At 40.5% G+C, this 20610-nt stretch overlaps 1 long non-coding RNA gene across 1 annotated transcript; it reads left to right on the top strand.

Annotated features, from left to right (window-relative positions):
- Nucleotides 1-5471: 5471 nt before the first annotated feature.
- Nucleotides 5472-18155, top strand: LOC121719475. Its single transcript, XR_006034268.1, has 3 exons — nucleotides 5472-5653; nucleotides 8630-8631; nucleotides 18142-18155. It is a non-coding gene; the product is annotated as an uncharacterized LOC121719475 (long non-coding RNA).
- The last annotated feature ends 2455 nt before the right edge of the window (nucleotides 18156-20610 follow it).

The following is a 20610-nucleotide window of genomic DNA, read 5'->3' on the forward strand; positions in this document are numbered from 1 at the left end:
ATCAGGTTGAGAGGTGCAAGTAAGCAGATCATTATACTTAGCCTTCTATTTATCGTCATCAAAACTGCAGAGGAACGAACATCGCAACATCTCAAACTCCTGGAGGGTCTGATTTACACATACTCACACCAGACACACACAAAACTTACGTCTACTGATGGAGTCAGCTGATACAGATGGGCCCCCCGACTTCAGTGCATTAATCTGCTCATACATACACACACACACAAACACACACACACACATGAACACACACACACATACAAAAATAAACACATGTATGCTCAAACACATACAAAACATGCACACACACACACTGTACATATGAAGAGCTCTTTTACAAAACACTATATCCTCCATTTTAATGCATCATCATCATAAATATTTATTTACGTTTTGTTTTCCAAGTAATTTCAGTGGAATTTTGATATTACCTGAAATACACCATTAACTGACTTATTATTGTTTTCAAAAATTGGACCATGTCGTGGTGTTTTGGAAAAGGTCTCATTTATACACACACACATACTAACTTATAATAACTACACACAATTCATCATTTATTAACTCATTGAGTGCCAAAAAGTGTGTGCCAAAATTGAGTGTAATATTACGTTTTTCCTTCCCATGCGTTGAGTGCCAAAAACGTAATATTAAATTTTGTTAAATTACGAAACTAGACACTCTAACACACCGTATATGTGATTTTGGGAACTCTGTGATGAATGGAAATGAAATATATGACGATCGTGAAACTCATGAAAACGCACAATCTGGACATTTTATCTGGAGATTCTATCATAACTCGGTTGCCGCTTTGGGTCGAATCAGTGACGCATGCACGTCAGGTCAAAACCAGGCCATTTTCGTGGGTCTATCACTAGGTGGCAGTCTCGCCAGGTCTCGCTGATCACTTCCCGGAAAGTTTACACAAGTAAGTAACGGGCAACACTTCATATTTCATGAAAGATATCTCCATTTCTAGAAAAAAACAGCGATTTTGATGAAAACTAGCCAATGTTTAGCTTGGGATTTCTCAGGAACAGAGGCGTGTAGAAATACACGGTTTGCACCCACCGAGAGCTTAAAGTCTCACCTTTTAATCGAGCTATTGTATGTGTTCATAGCTATAACACAGAATATGCTGTGGCTGTACAAAAATCATCAACAATGGTCTAGATTGCTGGCACTCTAGGACAAAGCTTCCGAAAACAGCTTGGCATTCAATGAGTTAAGCCTTTGTTACTTATTAGTTAATGGTTTGTTCATCATTAGTAATTTATTGTTCATACATAATTTATCATCAGTAAAGCATTTGTTGACATAGTTATACATGGTTTCTTCATAGTAAATACGCCTATATCTAAAATATGTTATACATTATTGTTAATACTTAATAAATTATGCAATAATATGTTTTTGATTAAGCAATATTTCCATTATTTAACAGTTGTTACATACACATGCACTAATGATTAGTTAGGGTGAGGATACATATGTTATAAACCACTTCCTAATACTGTAATTTAACTCCGTATTTACAGTGGTTTATAAAATATGTATCCTAACCCTAACTAAACATTAGTGCATGTGTATGTAACAACTGTTAAATAATGGAAATATTAATTCATCAACAAAATAATATTGCATAATTTATTAAGTATTAATCATTTATGAACATATTTGGTAACACTTCACGGTAAGGGTACATGAATTATCATGAATTCATGCATTAATTAATTCATGAATTATGTATTACTTCATTTCTTAATATCTCATGAATCATCAGGAATTCACATACATTCATAGTCTGTCATTCGTGACCTCATGAACAGCACATCAACTGAAGCATTAGGTACGGCACATCATTATGAATTATGATGTATTAAGACTATTAACTTTTTCCTTTTTCTGCCAAAAATGTGGTCATCCCTGGTCAAATTCTTATTTTAACACAGCTTTGCAGTTCTCTAAACACGTCATTATTCAACACTTTAGTTGAATTGTGTGTAGTTATTATAAAGTGTTACCAATATTTTTATGACCCTGTATGCAAAATCTAAATTTATTTTAAAATCCAAATAGTTATTTTACTATATTCACATAGGCAAATATAAATACAACGCAATCAATGTAGCCTTGTCTAAAACATAGGCTAGGCTATATTAAACTTCATAGGCCTATTGGAATTGGAAACTTCTGGATTTACACAGCAAAATAGCCTTCATAATTTCTTATATTACCAGACAATATTGGTTGGGATCTAAATGCTCCATTTACTTACATCAGATGTTTTATGAAATATCATCATAAATATAAAATATGAAATATAATCATTTAGGCCATCATCTGGATGATAAAACAACAGTTTAATTTATTAGGTGGATTGGCTTTGTCCCCTCCGATGGGATATTTTTGTATCCAATCAGCAATAGAGACCCTGCAAACTCTCACTTTCGCCTACATTACACACAATTCTGCACTTGGATATTTATAACTCAAAACAGTGCTTACTAGCAGTTTTGTGTGTGTGTGTGTGTGTGTGTGTGTGTGTGTGTGTGTGTGTGTGTGCGCATGTGTGCTTTGGTCTGATGTTGTGTAACAGGGCATAATGTGTGTGTGTGTGTGTGTGTAAGAGTGTGAGACTGACCTTGTTTAACAGGACATCGTCCCTCACACACTCTCTCAGAAGAAGGACAGCTGCTCGGTGAGTGGACAGTTGAGACTCTGCAGCACTCTCTGGGCGACACACACACTCACACACACTCTCAGTCTCACATGCACGCTCACACACACACTCAGATGCACACCTGCATTCACGCTCACACACACACTCGGACACACACCTGCATTCATGCTCACACACACACTCAGACGCACACCTGCATGTCCACTCACACACACACACAGACACACTCCTACATGCACGTTCACACACACACTCAGACACACTCTGGGAGAGGGCCAGAGAGCGGGAGGTGTGGTGGAACCGGAGCAGAAGGGAAGGACACGCCCACACCCGTGTCTGTCCAGCCAATGGCACGCAGAGAGGATTGGGAGGACTGGGGAGGGGGGGTGGAAGGAGTCAGAAAATGAGAGAGATGGAGGGAGAGAGAGATGGAGAGAAGGAAGGAGAGAGATGGAGTGAAGGAAGGAGAGAAGGAGAGAGAGATGGAGAGAAGGGGAAAATGAGAGGGAGAGAGAAAAGGTCATCTTTGGTCCTTCATACTCCATTCAGTATCATGCAGCTGCAGCTCTCACTCACACACACTCTCACACACACTCACACACACACACATACACACTCGATACGCACACACACACACACACACTCACACACACACACACACACACACACACACTCACACACACATACCTGCATGCGTACAGCTGCAGCTCTGATTTGGAGTGTCCATGTTGTTACAGTCATTCATAAACATTGCAATATATAAATATACAGTCATATTAATATATAAACATTGCCATGCTGAATCATAGTTATTTTGGACATAAACTTCACATTTGGTCTCTGTGGAAATGGGAAAAGGCATGAGTTTGACTTTGGTATGGACTTTTGGCTACAGGTAGACTGACAGCCTAGACTACAAACACGTGATTTATACTTCTGTACTCCTGTTCCTTCACAATTACTGGGTTGAACACACACACAGCCTAGACTACAAACATGTGATTTATACGGTTTCTTCAAAATTACTGGGTTGAACACACAGTGGTGTCATGTAAGACCCTGATCATGTTGCACAGCACTTGTCATGATATTTAGTCTGTTAGGAGGCACAAAGGCACCGTTTAGTACATGCCCTCATAGCACCGCTTAGTACATGCCCCCATAGCACAGCTTTAGTACATGCCCTCATAGCACCGTTTAGTACATGCCCTCATAGCACAGCTTTAGTACATGCCCTCATAGCACAGCTTTAGTACATGCCCTCATAGCACCGTTTAGTACATGCCCTCATAGCACCGTTTAGTACATGCCCTCATAGCACAGCTTTAGTACATGCCCTCATAGCACAGCTTTAGTACATGCCCTCATAGCACCGTAGTAAAATTAGCCAAATTTCTCAGGCAGTAAATGAACTTACATTTGTAAGTTGAACAGGGTTAAAAATGGTTACAGTATATATATATATATATATATATATATATATATACACACACACACACATATACACACACACGTCCCTACTTCATCAGGAGACTGAGGATCTGTAGCTGATTGGACCTCTTAGCCAGCAGGATGGGTGTGTCCCCCTCCTCATTGGCTGAGGTGGCAGCCAATAGCCCTCCAGGCTGACAGAGCAGGAACTCCACATACCGTAGAAACTTCAGACGCACAGCCACATGGAGCAGGGACTCTACACACACACCACACACAGAGAGAACATCCCTGCTGAAAAACAGCTAAAGGTGGTTTGACCAGCCTGACCAGCTAAAGGTGGTTTGACCAGCCTGACCAGCTTAAGGTGGTTTGCTGGTTGACCAGCTTGTTAACCAGCTTGTTTGACCACCCTATGATGGTTGACCTGCTAGACCAGCAAAACTCTTGTGAAAACATACCTTCAGCTGGTTTTCCCAGCTTATGATGGTAATTCAGCTGGTTTTGTCAAGCTGGTCATGCTGGTTTGCTAGAATGACCAACATAAGCTGGCATGACCAGTTAAACCAGTGGTGAATAATGACGTGTTTAGAGATACATCATAATTCATAATGATGTTCCCACTGATCATGCTTAATTAATCATAATTCATAATGATGTGCCCACCGTACCTAATGCGTTAGGTGATGTGCTGTTCATGTATGAGGTTACTATTTGCTGCTACTGGAAGAAACTGGAATCCATGCATTTCCACTGAATTATTTTTGGAATCTGATCCCTTATCATACCTGTTCATTCTTACTCGTTGCTCGACTTATCGTGACTAAATTCAAGATGGCTGCAAACGCTAAACTTCGTGAAGATACTGTCTGTATAAATCGTCTTGTAAGTAAACTACCAGTGCTTTTTCAAAGTTCTCAATGTCTCGTTTTAAATGTCAGGGCCCTCGGAAGTCTACCAATGAAGTGTGGAGATACATTGAGCCTCGTAAATGGGTGTAAAACAGTGATTTATTTGCATGGCTAGCCCGATGCCGAAGCACCATTATTGAAAAAGCTGTTGGTAGCATCGGCTAACTAGCGCCAGATTTTGGAGTGCAGGGGACAAGCCGAGATGGGCTATGAGACATACGTTCACACTCGGTATCATGTTTCAACACACTTTAGGTCAATATCACACCGGAATTCTCCTTTAAGGAATGAAGGAATACATAAATCATGAATTAATTCATGATAATTAAAATTTTCAATTTAATATCACTCATAGAGCGCCAAAACATTGCACTTGTCTCAAGGCGCTTTACAGAGTGTTAGACTATCATAGAAGGAGGAAGAATGAGTAACAGGGGCGAGGAAAAAATCCCTAGAATTGGAGATACATATAGGAAGAAACCTTGAGCAGATCCACAACTCAAGGGCCTGGCCCATCTGCCTAGGATCAGTACAGAACAGTAAGGTCTGTATACATGATAGATGAATAAGTTAGTTAGGTGTAGAGAGTAGAACATGGTGTTTAAAGCCACCTGAGGTGTATGTTACAAAGAGGTGGGATAGTTACATATCCAGTATGATAATGCATGAATCCTATTAGTGTCAGAAAAAGCAAATAGTTCAAATAATTCATGAACCATAAAGTGTTACCAAACTAACATCTAAACAGCTGGCAAAACTGTGTATGTGTGTGTGTGTTTGTGTGTGTACCTTGAGTATTGTAGAGCAGGAGTGTATAAGGCAGTTGCAGATTTGCAGTCGCCATAGTTACTTGGCTATCCATCTGTGTGCATAGGCTGTGGTCAGTCAAACGGTATCTGCCAATCAGGTCTTGGTGAATGGAGGCTGTCAGCTGGTTGCTATGGGTTACCAGGAACTCTGCCAGCTCCTGAGCCTCATTGGAGACGTAGCTGAGAAAGGCCACACCCACCCTCTCCACCTGGGTACCCACGACTGAGTACGCCCGCACACACACTCTCTCCTGACGGTTATGACCTTGGAACAGGAAAACACACACACACACATACATTTCTTTAATATATTTTGTATAAACCCTGCTGAAAAAAACAGCTAGAAACCAGCTTATGCTGGTAGCTGGTTTTAGCTGGTCTGCCGGTTTTCTTCCAGATCTTGCTGGTCTTTTAGTGTAGCTGGTTGGGCCACCAGGTGGACATGCTGGCGTGACCATCTGAGGAAGCTGGTTATGCTGGTGTGACCAGCATTGGCGGAGCGAGGGGGTGGCTTTGGGGGCTCAAGCCCCGAATCTTTTTTTTGTATGTGTTTTCAATTTCCAACGATTCTAATTTCTAATTTAACTTCCCCTTGGTTTCTCTATAAATGTTACAAAATGTAGGCTACTATTACTGAGCAAATACCTATCCCTTATTTTCAAAGCCCAATATTGACAGATAATCTGATTTCCCACACGATGAGTTTAGGCAATGCCACAGCCGAGATGTAGCGGTTTACGTCATAAACCTGGCAGGAAAGTTCAGAGCAGCGCAGTCAGTTTAAACAGCAAGCGGTCAGAAAAACTATTGTCAAGACATTAGGCAATTAGGCTACTGTACCCCAGAATACAAAAATAAACTTCAAAAAGACAGAAAGTTTGTTCCGTATTCATAGAGTCTCAATGACCGAATCAGTAGATTTACCTGTTGTTAGTTGAGTTTGATCAATTCATTTATTGTAGGCTAGTAGCCTAGGCAAATATGAAACGGAGATGTAACGTGGCTACCGGCGGGATTTTGAATTTGCATGTTCATGCATTTTAGGGCAAACAATACCATGAGATTGATGTGTTCTCCATTTGAGGAACGTAATCAATTGCAGACATGCACAGACAGCTCAGACACAGAGCGCATATAGGTCTAGGTTAGGCTACTTTCACTTTCTAGAGCGCATTCATTAGGCTACGTAAAAGATGCTTCATACCAAAACAACGATCAAACACTATCAAATGTATTAGGCTAGTGACAAATGGTCAGAAAGGGCTTTAGTTTTTGATTGAAGATTGAAGATACATGTGTGCAATAGGCAAAGGGTGTGTGAGCGGGGGCGCCAAGAGAGTCAGACTTGGGAATCTAGTAGGGGTATAAGTTCTGTGGAATTAAGAGAGGAGAAGAGAGATATAAAAGGATCCCAAATGGAATGGAACTGCGTTGTCCTATTTAGTCTAGTATACCTAATTTTCTCCAGGTGGATGCAGTTCATTAGGTCTCTCATCCAGTGTACATAAGAGGGTGGCTGTGGAGATTTCCACCTCATAAGGATGGATCTTTTGGCAATTAGAGTGGCAAAGGCTAGGGCATCTTTCTGGCATTTTGAAAGAGTGACTATAGTAGGCGGGAGACTAAGGAGGGGGTGGGGTCAAGGACAGTTTCAAGCTTTAGGGCATTTGAAATAAAGCTGAATATGGACTTCCAGAATGTTATTAATTCTGGGCATTGCCAAAACATGTGCATCAGTGTAGCTGGAGCTTGTCTGCATCTACATTATCACATGTAGAGTCAATGTCAGGTTTTATCTTAGAGAGTTTGGCTTTAGTCCAATAAACTTTGTGAATAAATTTAAGTTGGATGAGGCTGTGGCGTGCACAGATGGAAGAGGTGTGGATTCTGTTTAGAACTTCAGTCCAGTCCTCAAGTCTATCTCCCATTGTCGTCGCACTGACAATCTTCTGAAGATGCCAATTCTGTAATGCGTGCATATAAGGAGGAAATTACTCCTTTTTTGTGGGGATTCGTTTGCAGTATTCTATGAAGAGGTGTCTCCGTAGGGATAGCTGGAAATTCTTTAAAGTTTTTTCGCACAAAATCCCGAATCTGGAAGTACCTAAAAAGGTGAGCTTTAGGAAGCTGATAGTTTTGGGATAGTTGAGGGAAAGAGGCAAATACTTTGTCTATGTAAAGATCTTTAAATACCACAATGCCTCTCTTGCGCCAAACCTCAAATGTTTTGTCCTGTAAGGATGGGGGAAAGGCTGGGTTGTTATTACAGGGAGATAATATAGAAAAGGTCTTAATTCCATAACTACGTTTAAACTGTTTTTTAAATTCTCAATGATTGGCTGAGATCCTGGAAACTAAAGGAAAAGCTGATACAGCATTACAAAGACAGGCTTGCATTTGTTCCACGTCCAAGACAGTCAGATCTGATCTGCTCAGATAGTATGACCATATTGTGCACTGAGGGAAGCTGCTAAACTCACAGAAATAACAGTAGACTGAGACTACGCTTCCACAGACAAGTCAGAGTCTTTCCCGAAATCCAAATATTACACAGGGCTGCAGACATATTGAGGAAACACATGGATCAGGTAGAGCATTACAGTGAGTAATATGTCAGCAGTGACTGTCTATTATGTTTCCAATGCAGCAAGTATGTACCCAACATCCTGTATGACTTTGTGAACTGGTGTGTTGATTAACATGCCCACAGAAATTTCCAAACATGTGGTGATGACCCAGCTTCAAAGGAGAATCTGTGTGTTAATTTGTCATGATCTCATTGAACAGAGCCGTCACATCCATACGCCAATCACACTGGGACTTCCCATTTTGATACATCATGAGTTTGGTAGTAAGACAGTCATCAATGAGCTCAGTGCAATAGGACACTGTGTTTCCTATACAGAAGTTAGGCACTTCTCACATCTGTTGCAGCAGACCAGATATCAAGGACAGAGAGTGGTGTCTACATCCCAACTGGCCCCACTGGAGTTTGTGATGCAGCCATCAGCAACTTTGACCAAAATGAAGACACCCTGGATGTGAAGCGTAAAAGAATGGACAAAATGTACCTGTAAAGTTTATCTCCATCCATTCATATCAATCGTGTTTAAGGTGGTGAGGGACCTCTTAACCTGAGGGTTAGGCATTTATCTGCTGTGGAGACTTGGCCTCTTCGGAACACAACAGACGTCATAGCATGAGTTGTACACTTCCCATCCAGGGTGTCTTCATTTTGGTAAAAGTTGTCGATGGCTGCATCAACAATTCCATGTTCAGCAACTCAAAAAACAGTTGGGATGTAGACACCACTGTCCTTGATCTATTTCTTGTGTTGACACACCTTCTTGCTTAGCAATGGTCTTTAGTATGTTCTCATAGCTATATGGTCTGTTTTTTTTTTCATTCTTTTCTATGGCTTCTGCTATATTTCATTTAAAGATGTAGTGTGCAAGGCATTTTATGGTATTTGGTATCATGCAAAAAGATCTGGGCATGAAAGAATTCGAAGATGTACATCTACAAGCCTTTCAGAAGCTGCCCGAAGGACCTTGTCTCTGGTACTTCCGACTGTTCCAGTTGAAATTGCTGTCAGAGGTTCTGGTTTAGAGCTGGCCTTCCCACAAATGAAACAATCTCTCCGCATTTGAAATTGTGTTGTATCATCAGCCCTACTCAGCCTTCTTGGTGCAGATGTGCTCTCACTCTCAACTCAACATTTGCAACTTGCTGCTGCTCACTGATTTTTGTCTTACTGCAGTAGTTCGCTATACATGATATGAAACTTTGATTTTGGAGAAAATATCATCTGTATATGGAGCCAGAGTTTTATGGTCATCACCATCTCTCTCTCTGCTGAGCAAGGGTAAGTATGCATTGGAGGCCTTCTACTGTGGGGTTTTGGACATAGGGATCTTTTTTCTTGCCCTTTTCAAAATGTTTCCCACAAGCTTTGGATCCAATGTCTGTAAGACATTCTATAATTCAAGAGACTAGTGAAACGGAAAAATTTCAGAATTTTCATTGAAATGCAAATCAAGTTGAATTACACATACAACATTAGTCAGAGGGCTAAGTACTTTCTTAGCTAGGGAAAGTAGTTTCTATTACTAATTGTTTGGTGAAGTAAGCAGTGTAGGCTCTACTGTCCACTGCTGGTCTGGACAGACAAAAGCTAACAATATTATTTTCCATTATTCAGTAATGACTTGACCAAAACAAAATTCAAGTGAATGTAAATATTTTAATAAAAGTGTTCCATTCCAGTGTTAACCTGATTCAATTGGATCTGTGTTTCACGTGAAATGTATCATTATTAAATGTAAATATAGATCAGCACTTGCCTTGCAGTAACAATGAATTTATCAACATTCTTCTCACCACTGATAATGTGATTTGGACTTGAGACTGTATTTTGCCAGTGTTCTGTTTTCTTTCATTTTGGACACCTCATACAGTGGGCATCGCTTTCAAATGGCCACTTCATTCGCGCATTACGAGGCGTGAAGCTGCGTGAAGCTTTAGTACCACTTTCAGCCACTGTGCGTCGCTCTGCCACTGTACATCACTCTGCCTGCGGTCCCTTCTGAAAAAGCAGGATCTACCATTAAACATAATTGTTGCCGAGAGTAATCCCAGCCTACGAATTCAATAACAAAATAAATCATGCATAATTAAACATTACCTCGATTTAGGCTACTTGGGTATGGCTTTAGGCTTGACTACACGGTGGTAACGAAAATCGAAATCGAAATTTGCTGTCTACATTATTGTCAGTGTTGGGGTTAACGCAACTACGCAAATCAAAACAGTGGTGTGATAATTGAGCCAGTAGAGAAATAACTGTTCAGAATTAATCTGTAGCCTTGGGTAGGCTTCTGCAGAAAACAATGTTGTTGCCGATTTAATACTATCTGGCGACGTTTTTAACAGGCTACGCAATAGAAGCTTAGACAACTATGACCCACGTTTTGGTTTTGTATTTATTTTATTAATTTCCCCTACTTCTTGACTGCAATGTAGTCAATTGACTGCTTGACATGTCATTTTTATTTTTCTGTACAGTAAACAAATACATCAGCTTTATGCCGCAGAATTACATTCATATTTGGCTGACTGCAGACGCGCCACTTCCCTCCCCATATTCCAAGATTAAAGGAGAATTCCGGTGTGATATTGACCTAAAGTGTATCGAAACATGATACCGAGTGTGAACGTATGTCTCATAGCCCATCTCGGCTTGTCCCCTGCACTCCAAAATCTGGCGCTAGTTAGCCGATGCTACCAACATCTTTTTCAATAGTGGTGCTTCGGCATCGGGCTAGCCATGCAAATAAATCACTGTTTTACACCCATTTACGAGGCTCAATGTATCTCCACACTTCATTGGTAGACTTCCGAGGGCCCTGACATTTAAAAACGAGACATTGAGAACTTTGAAAAAGCACTGGTAGTTTACTTACAAGACGATTTATACAGACAGTATCTTCACGAAGTTTAGGGTTTGCAGCCATCTTGAATTTAGTCACGATAAGTCGAGCAACGAGTAAGAATGAACAGCTATGATAAGGGATCAGATTCCAAAAATAATTCAGTGGAAATGCATGGATTCCAGTTGCTGCTACTGGAAGAAACTGGAATCCATGCATTTCCACTGAATTATTTTTGGAATCTGATCCCTTATCATACCTGTTCATTCTTACTCCTTGCTCGACTTATCGTGACTAAATTCAAGATGGCTGCAAACGTTAAACTTCGTGAAGATACTGTCTGTATAAATCGTCTTGTAAGTAAACTACCAGTGCTTTTTCAAAGTTCTCAATGTCTCGTTTTAAATGTCAGGGCCCTAGGAAGTCTACCAATGAAGTGTGGAGATACATTGAGCCTCATAAATGGGTGTAAAACAGTGATTTATTTGCATGGCTAGCCCGATGCCGAAGCACCACTACTGAAAAAGTTGTTGGTAGCATCGGCTAACTAGCGCCAGATTTTGGAGTGCAGGGGACAAGTCGAGATGGGCTATGAGACATACGTTCACACTCGGTATCATGTTTCAATACACTTTAGGTCAATATCACACCGGAATTCTCCTTTAAGATAGTAGCCTATACAAAAAGCACTTCATACTATCATAAAAAAATAGTTAAAACGAATAGCTATTTGCAATTTGACAAAACACTGGTCCTCATTTTGCGAATGCGAGGACGATATGAGCCTGTTGCAGTTAGATGTCCGAGTCACGCATAATGTTTGAAAACCACTGGCTCGTAATCACAATAATTTAACACACGACAGTTGGATAGCCTACTTCATCATGTCCCCATGCCTACATTTTTGTGAGTAGCATAGAGATTGTTAAAAACAATAAAGTATGGCTCTCCGTTTGGGACATCGAAAACTTATATTTTTAATAGACTACCGTCGAAGATGCTGACTTGCAAAAGCCTCGGGATAACACGTTATCTCCACTATCATCAGTCATGCCCCTTGATCAAAGTGGGGAATGAAATAAAAGTTTGAGAACCACTGGCTTAACAAGTTACCTGCAGTCCAGAACACAGAATCTGTTGCAATATTGCAAGATTGCAAGATGATCGGCGATGATATCGGCAAATGTTTGTTTTCCAAAGTAAGAATTTCACTTCACCATGCACCTTCGACAATGAATAGCTCATTACACTTGTTACTGTTAAACGTAGGCCTACCTGGTATCATTACAAACATTATTCTGTGTCCTAAAACTGGCATATTTTATGGCATTGTGTCATGTAAGTTCGTTGCAAAATCTAGAGAAATGTGTGAGGTGGTCAGCAGGGGACAATTGAGACACACATTGGATTGTGTTATTACTTGAACATTCCACACTATCCACAGCTGTGGTAGGCCTATCAGGGGCAGGAGGATTACTGTTAGCGCAGGCTTTATATAAAATTCTTCAACAGAATGCCTCGAATGTTGTCTTGTTTGTGGAGCGCTTTGCTTCGCAATCTCGGCCTCATTGAAAATGAGGGCTTCCTTCAATGACCCTCCGAAAATAAATAAAGGTTGAATGAATGAATGAATGAATGCCCAAAATAAAGGTCTGTGGTTTGCGCAGCCTACAGTAAATAACAGACCCGCCAGAATGTGCGTTATGATGCTTTTTTACGAGCAAGATGTTTTTGGTACCCTACGCACACTGCATGTTCTTAAATAACAATGATCATCAGTAATATTCGACCATTAATTTGGGTAAATGGGCAAGCGTGACCACCTTGATTGGCTGATGATTGTAACGCGGGCATGATTCCAAACACCTCCCTTACGATGATGAGTGACAGGTGACAGGTCTCAGAATGCGTGCGCTACACAAGGACGGAAGATGATGAATAACTGGGGCCGTAGGCTATTCACAAAGGCTTTTATCTTACTACTAGGAGTAGGCTACTCCTAAATCGCACTTAAAGATTTTAGCTTGGAGTTTTCTCTTAAAAGTTATTTACAAAGCCTTTCAGACAACTCCTAAACTAGGAGTGAGTCTTCGTGGCTATGGATGACGTCATTACTCATGCACGAGCTTGACTGAAGTGACCACCTTGATTGGCTGACGATTGTAACGCGGGAATTCCAAACACCTCTCTTCCGATGATGAGTGACAGGTGACAGGTCGGAGAATGCGTGCGCTACACAAGTAGTGCGAAGGACGGAAGATGATTAATAACTGAATGAAAAGGCCTAGCCTAAATGAATAAAGAGTAAGGCAAAACAAATAGCCTAGTAGCCTAATGAAACATAGGCCTATGGATTGATGCAGTAGCCTACCTTTGCAACATTATTAAATTAATCTGTCACCATATGCCTAGGCTACGTTTGCAAAGAGGAGAATTTGATTCACAATGAAATGTTACATTTCATTTACATGTTAACAATGAGTAGTTTTGGTTGTTGTTGGTGGCATTATTGCATCCCTTTTATGAATGCAAAATTGTTCCCTCGCGATTGGAAGCTCCTGTTGCGCATAGGCTACGCATTTCAAAACATCAACGTAAAATGCCACAAAAAAGCTGTTTATGAATAGGTCTTAGTGAGTTAGGAGTCCTCTCGACTTAAGCTGTCCCAGACTTAGGTGCTACTTTTAGGTCTAAAATGCTTCGTGAATTACTTTTTGTGAAAAAATTAGGAGTCCTAAAGTTAGGAGTGAAACGCCCATTATTTTTAGGAGTTGCTCCTAAATTCGCCAGTTAGGAGCTACTTTTAGCCTTAAAATTCTTTGTGAATACGGCCCTGAATAAAAAGGCCTAGCCTAAATGAATCAAGGCAAAACAGCCTAGTAGCCTAATAATAATAATAATAAGCTTTATTTGTATAGCACCTTTCATACACAGAATGCAGCTCAAAGTGCTTTACATTTGAAGCATGTAACATAATAATAGTCAGTCAGTCATTATCAATCACTTTTCTTTGCTGTTTATGATCTACTCAGCAACATATCAAAAATATAGAAAAGACTGGCAGCCTTAACCCTCTTACCCCCCACAAGCACGCCATATGGCAACTGTGGCAAGGAAAAACTCCCATATTCCAGGAAGAAACCTTGAGCAAAACCTGACTTAATAGGGGGAGCCCATCTGCTTCTGGCTGGCTGCGCCCTCCAATAGTAGCAGATGTAGAATAATCTGAAAAAGTAGTCTACAGGATAAGATGAGTTAACTAAAACCTTTCCTGTACAGGTATGTTTTCAGATCTTTTTTAAAAATATTTACTGAACTCGCCTGCTTGATGTACAGAGGCAGGGTGTTCCATAGTTTGGGGGCATAATGGATAAACGCAGCTTCTCCACTTTGTTTGTGGAGCACTTTGGGTACGATTAAAAGATTAGAATTGGATGATCTAAGTTTCCTTTGTGGTTGATAAGATATTAAAAGCTCAGAGATATATGAAGGTGCTATGCCATTCAGAGCTTTGTAAGTAATTAACATAACCTTAAAATCAATTCTATAGGAAATAGGAAATAGGGAGCCAGTGCAGTTCAGCCAACACAGGGGTGATGTGTTCTCTCTTCTTGGTCTTAGTTAAAATTCTAGCCGCAGAGTTCTGTATGAGTGCCAATTTCTTTAGATGTTTTTTGGGAAGACCAGTGAAAAGTGCATTGCAGTAGTCTAACCTGCTAGTGATAAAGGCGTTAATTAGTTTTTCTGCATCTTGTTGAGTTAAAAAGGGCCGCACTTTGGCAATGTTTCTCAAGTGGAAATAGGCTGTCTGAGTAACTTTACTGATATGGGGCTTAAAACTTAACTCTGCATCTAAGATGACACCGAGGCTTGTTACTTTTGGTTTGACCTGGTGTGCCAAGTTCCCCAGATTACTAAGAATAATATCTCGCTTTAGTTTTGGTCCAACCAGAAGTACCTCTGTTTTGTCATCATTTAGTTTCAAAAAGTTTTTGCTCATCCACTGATTAATGGAGGTTAGGCATGCAGTGAGGGAGCAAAGGCCATCTGGGTTAGTTGGCTCCACAGAAATATACAATTGGGTATCATCTGCGTAGCTGTGGAAGTTTACATTATGCTGACTTATGACGTTTCCCAATGGAAGCATATATAGAGAAAATAGCAGGGGACCTAAAAATCTCTGCCAGTAATGTAGGTTTGAAACCAGTTTAGAGCATTATCAGAGATGATGATAATGAAACATACGGATTGATGTAGTATCTTTGTAACATTATTAAATTATTCTGTTACTATGCCTACACATTTTAATTTGATTCACAATAATGTTACATTTAATTGACATGCTGACAATGATTAGCCTAGTTTTGGTTGTTGTTGGCAGCGTTATTGCATGCTAGTTATGCCTACAATGCAAAATTGCTTTCTCACGATTGGAAGCTCCTGTAGCTGCATAGGATTTCAAAACACGGCAAAATGCTGCAGGTTTGTGAATAGGTCTGTGAGTAAGGAGTCCTCTTGACTTCTTTTAAGCTGTCAGAGATGGGAAGGTGTGGTTTGTTGGGGACAGGGCGGGATTAACTGGGCACAAATGTCTGATGGCCCCTCTTCCCCCCAGCCAACGTGAATCGGGTGGTTAGTTAATAGGCCTATCGTGAAGATTTTTCCTGCCATCTAAGGCACGAGCGCATCTGTGAGGCCAAGCCTCACCAAGTAGCTCGTTTGTTTACAACTAACATTCCATTTAATTAAACTGCTTTATAGTCTATGCCAAAATAGTTTTCAACATTTTGAATATAATTATATTCAAATATTTATATTATATATATTATATTTATATTATTATATTATATATTAGTGTCGGGTGAATTGAAATGTTCTCAAAGTAGATAGCTGCTTGGGATCCCCCCGTCAAGCAATATAACCATACAAACGCGCTTCCTGCACTCATTGTTTCAAAAGGAGTAATTTTGGCTTTGTCAGAACTGAAGAGCTGTGGACGGCACGGTATGCCCAATGAAAATAAATTAACGCAACGCAACAACACAACACAGACCCCGCTTCTCTCGCGTCAGTCACTGACAGTAACCTAGAATAAATGCATGGGGAAAAACACTTACCTATGACAAAGACATCGTAAAACACTGAGAGTTAATATTTTGTCACTAGCAACATACATCTGTCCTTTGTTAAATGTATTATGTTCCAAGTAGCCTATGCGTAATTCTGCTTCATAAAGTTGAACAAATACATTTGCTTATTTCACAGAAAAATATAAATAGCCAGATAGGGTCTACAGTGCAGAGTTGGTAAGTTATGGTAGGCCAACTTGCAGTGAACATACAAACTGGGGAAATTCTTTCTCTTGTAGCGGAGTAGCCTCAGGTGCGCACGTAGACATAAGGCCGAACATGCAAGCGCCAATGAATCGTGCTCTCACGGCAATCGCGCCGTTAAACTTAAATAGGTTAACATCACTCTAAGTTCGCCTTCAAGCAAGGAAAACGATGATTTGAAGACATCTGTTTCGTTGGAAGGGCAAGGGGTAGCAACAGGGCAACACAGAGACAGGCCCGATGACAGGGCTGTTATGAGAGTATTAAAATATGGGATATTCTACGGGAAAACATTAAAACGGCAAGACAGCGGGGGAAAGTTAAAATACGTGATAAACACGGAAAAAGTTGGCATGCATTGTTTCGGTCCCCGTGCACAGGGATTATTTGTCATATTATTAATCACATATGATTATTAGTGAAATTGTGCAAACAGGCGCAACACATTTGAAAAGGAAGGACTGGTAGCATGCAAGCTCACGGGAAAGATTGATTTAAGAACGTTATCACAGTGTGTGGCTGTGGCGCGGGCGGAAGACAGCGACAATTGGCAGGGGAGGGTCATGTCTTTTTTAACAATTCTGTCGGAGGGTCATTGAACAATTTCTAGCAGGCAAGAGAGGGTCATGCAACTTGCAACTGAAGCACTCAAAATTCCTCCGGTGGCCCCTTCAATAAATAACGAACAGTCCCTAGATTGCTGCTGGGCTATATGTCTTGGTTCATGTCTGTTAACAACTCATTGCCGTCAAACGCATAGCCTATCTCGCGGTTGCACCCATTACAAACAAACATGCAATGTGAACGTCTGGGATTGGGGATAGCACTAAATAGATAGATAGATAGATAGATACTTTATTGATCCCCGAGGGGAAATTCAGGATGCTCTACTGAATAAGCACGAAGTCAAACCTTTAAATGAAAAACACTCTTTAATAATAATAATAAAAAAAATAAACCGCTAATGAAGTAAACTTGTGACCATCAAAAATCGTTTATCTCCTGTAACTCCATGATAACAGGACGTAACAGGAAGGCATTTGGCTGAGCAACAGAGGTTAATATGCTCTATATTTTGTCCAAATGATGTCTGTCTATCATCGTTGCACTCGGAGAAAACCAGAATGTTTAATTTGTCCTGCGTTTTTTCTACGGCTGCAAACGGGATTCACTCGCAGTTAACCAAATATTTCTTTATTAGGGCAGGGCAGGCATATTTCTGGCTATTAAATTATTTCTAAACCAGTCTGCTAAAGTCTGTAGTGAAGTCTGTGTAGGGGTTCCCAGCTCCATTTCTTTTTACGAGACACCCTGCTCACTTGAGCCATCTACTGGTTGTTTGGGTTGTTGCAGCGTCTCACTGGAAAAATACAAATTAAAGTCGCGTGATCCCACGCGCGGACCACAAGTGAAGCTGGCCAAGTCAAAGCACTGCCCACTGTATCTATCTAACAAGCTGGTCAACCAGCAAACCACCTTAAGAGGGTCAGGCTGTTTTTTTCAGCAGGGACGGCTTTAATCTGATTGGACTGTGAAAAGAGTCACAGAGAGCAAGAGAGGGAGAGTACCCGGGGTGGGATCTGGAAATGATACAGGTCAGAGAGAACCCGGGTGGGGTCAGGAAATGCAGGAAATTCCAGTGCAGGGCGTATCAATTAGAGTTTACCAAGCATTTTTTTTTTTTTTAAATCATTAGCCTACTTGGGTGGGGAGCTAAAGCTATGCCAGAAATATTATATATTTAACAAAGTAGGCCTAAGTAACAAGTGTGTACAAAGTTATACAAGTTAGGCTCAGAGTTACAAAATGTCATTTGTCATGTCATCTGCGCAACACGTGTCATGCACAGCTTCTCCACTCGCACGCATCACACCGGGCCTGCTGTGCTGTATTGTGTAGCTCACGCATCCCACCGGGCCTGCTGTGCTGTATTGTGTAGCTCACGCATCACACCTGCTGTGCTGTATTGTGGAGCTCACTGCTGTGCTGTATTGTGTAGCCTGCTGTGCTGTATTGTGTAGCCTTATATTTATTATATTTATGGTAAAAAAAAACATGAAACGTGATTTAGCGGTATTACATCCTGTAGGCTTCATCGCTGCTAGGAGAGAGGTTGTTGTAACATGAACACGCATTTATGACTTGTATGACAATTACACAATCAATTACACCTACCTCATATTTCCACGTCGGCCAGTCATGTATGAAATCACATCCTCCTTATGCATTACACTAATGATGAGTAGACATGGACCTTTATACCGGGCTAGCATGTGCTGCTTTCACATCTACGGTGTCTTTTTCTAAACTAATACGACGTTTTAATGGGCATATCCCGTAGCATATTGTTCAAAACATCATCAGAGTAGGCCTAGGCTAGCCTAAGATAAATTGTTCATCCCATATTGTTTCAAAATAAAAAAAACGAATAATAGCCAAAAATACGTAATTGAATCGCAATGCAGGCTGGGAAGCAAAACTCAACATGTAATAAAGTACATGAAATATAACTAGAATGCATTGACGTTATATCCGCTCTAAGGCGTTTTCTTGGACCTGTGATCAAACAGGGACAGCCTAAAAATAGCCTATGTAAGCCTATCTTCCTGGAACATTGCAGATAAAGAAAAATGTATCGTTTTCTCTAGACTATGAATGCTCTTTGTAGCCAAATTTAAGCTGAAATAAATAGATTCCAGATGTTTCTATTCCATATCATTTTTTATTCTTAAACAGTAAGGCTCTGGTAAGGCAGAAATCTTCTGCTCCTCGTCAGAAATCTCATCGGATGTGCACTCTTCTTTGCTGTTTCCACAAGGAGCTGCTGTGACATAGGGGACAGTGACACTTTTAAACGCGAGCATGCGTCAAATAAAAATGTCAATAACATTTAAACAAGTCATGAAGAAGCAGTATCCTTATTTCTTCTGCAATGTAGAGCTAGATCGTTTTGCTTTACAAATTAAGTAGTCACTTCTGTTGCTAGGCAACCCTAAACACATGCTACGTGGTCTGTTTTTAACATTTCTCTAGTTTTATTGCATCATATTCAGCTCCAAAAGTCCTCGGTTCAGCCCCAATTTGGCCATGTGTGGTTCTGAAAATAAAACAGATAATAAGTACGTGACTAAGTTAGATAAACCACTGCCTATTTAGAGCATGTTACATGCATCACCTAATGACAGTTATCTGAAGAAATGCACATTGTAAGCTAGAAGCTAAGATCAGCGACTTTGCTAACGTTACACCAAGCATCAAATCAGCTAACATGAATTTGATAAAATCCATTCCCTAGTTTGTAATGTTATACATTAACGTTAAACTCAAAATGTATGTGCTACATAATTCACATATCTGCAGTGAACCTAGCATGGTTCTACTTTGTTCATAGACGTACAACTTCATAAACTGTATTATATGTTGCCTTAGACTACGGTAGGCTAATTCAGCTACTGCTAGAGAAGTTAGATAGATAGATACTTTATTCATCCCCAGAGGAAAATTACAGAATGTTACGTTATACATTAGTAGCTAACATTATGACAACTTTTCATTCAGTTATTGAAAACTTTATCAGCTACATACACAGCCAAAAATGTTACTTACTTTCATCAGTGGCCACCAATGGTGCATTTCTTCCGAATGCTGTGGAGTTGACCCTAGCTGACCTCAATGTTGCTACGTAATGACGTGTAACCTGAAGTCGCGCATGGATGTGATGTCTCCGTTTTGCAGGCTGTAGCCAGAACGCTCTGAACTCCGCTGCCATGTGTGAATAAACAAACATCCCCTTGCTGTCCCGGTATAACGTTATTGTCGGGTCCTTAGGACGTCTTTGAAATGACCAAGTGCAAATGTCATCCGAGGGACCTGACGGTGACGTCCCTAGAAAGTCCTGCACCGGACGTCACGCAATAACCAAAGGCATAAGGTCCGGGGGACGTCCCGTGTTTGTCGGGAAGCCGTTTGGGCAGGTCATGCAACAATTGTCAGTCACGCATGTTACCA

Source organism: Alosa sapidissima, chromosome 1, assembly GCF_018492685.1.
Source record: "Alosa sapidissima isolate fAloSap1 chromosome 1, fAloSap1.pri, whole genome shotgun sequence".
Taxonomy (NCBI): domain Eukaryota; kingdom Metazoa; phylum Chordata; class Actinopteri; order Clupeiformes; family Clupeidae; genus Alosa; species Alosa sapidissima.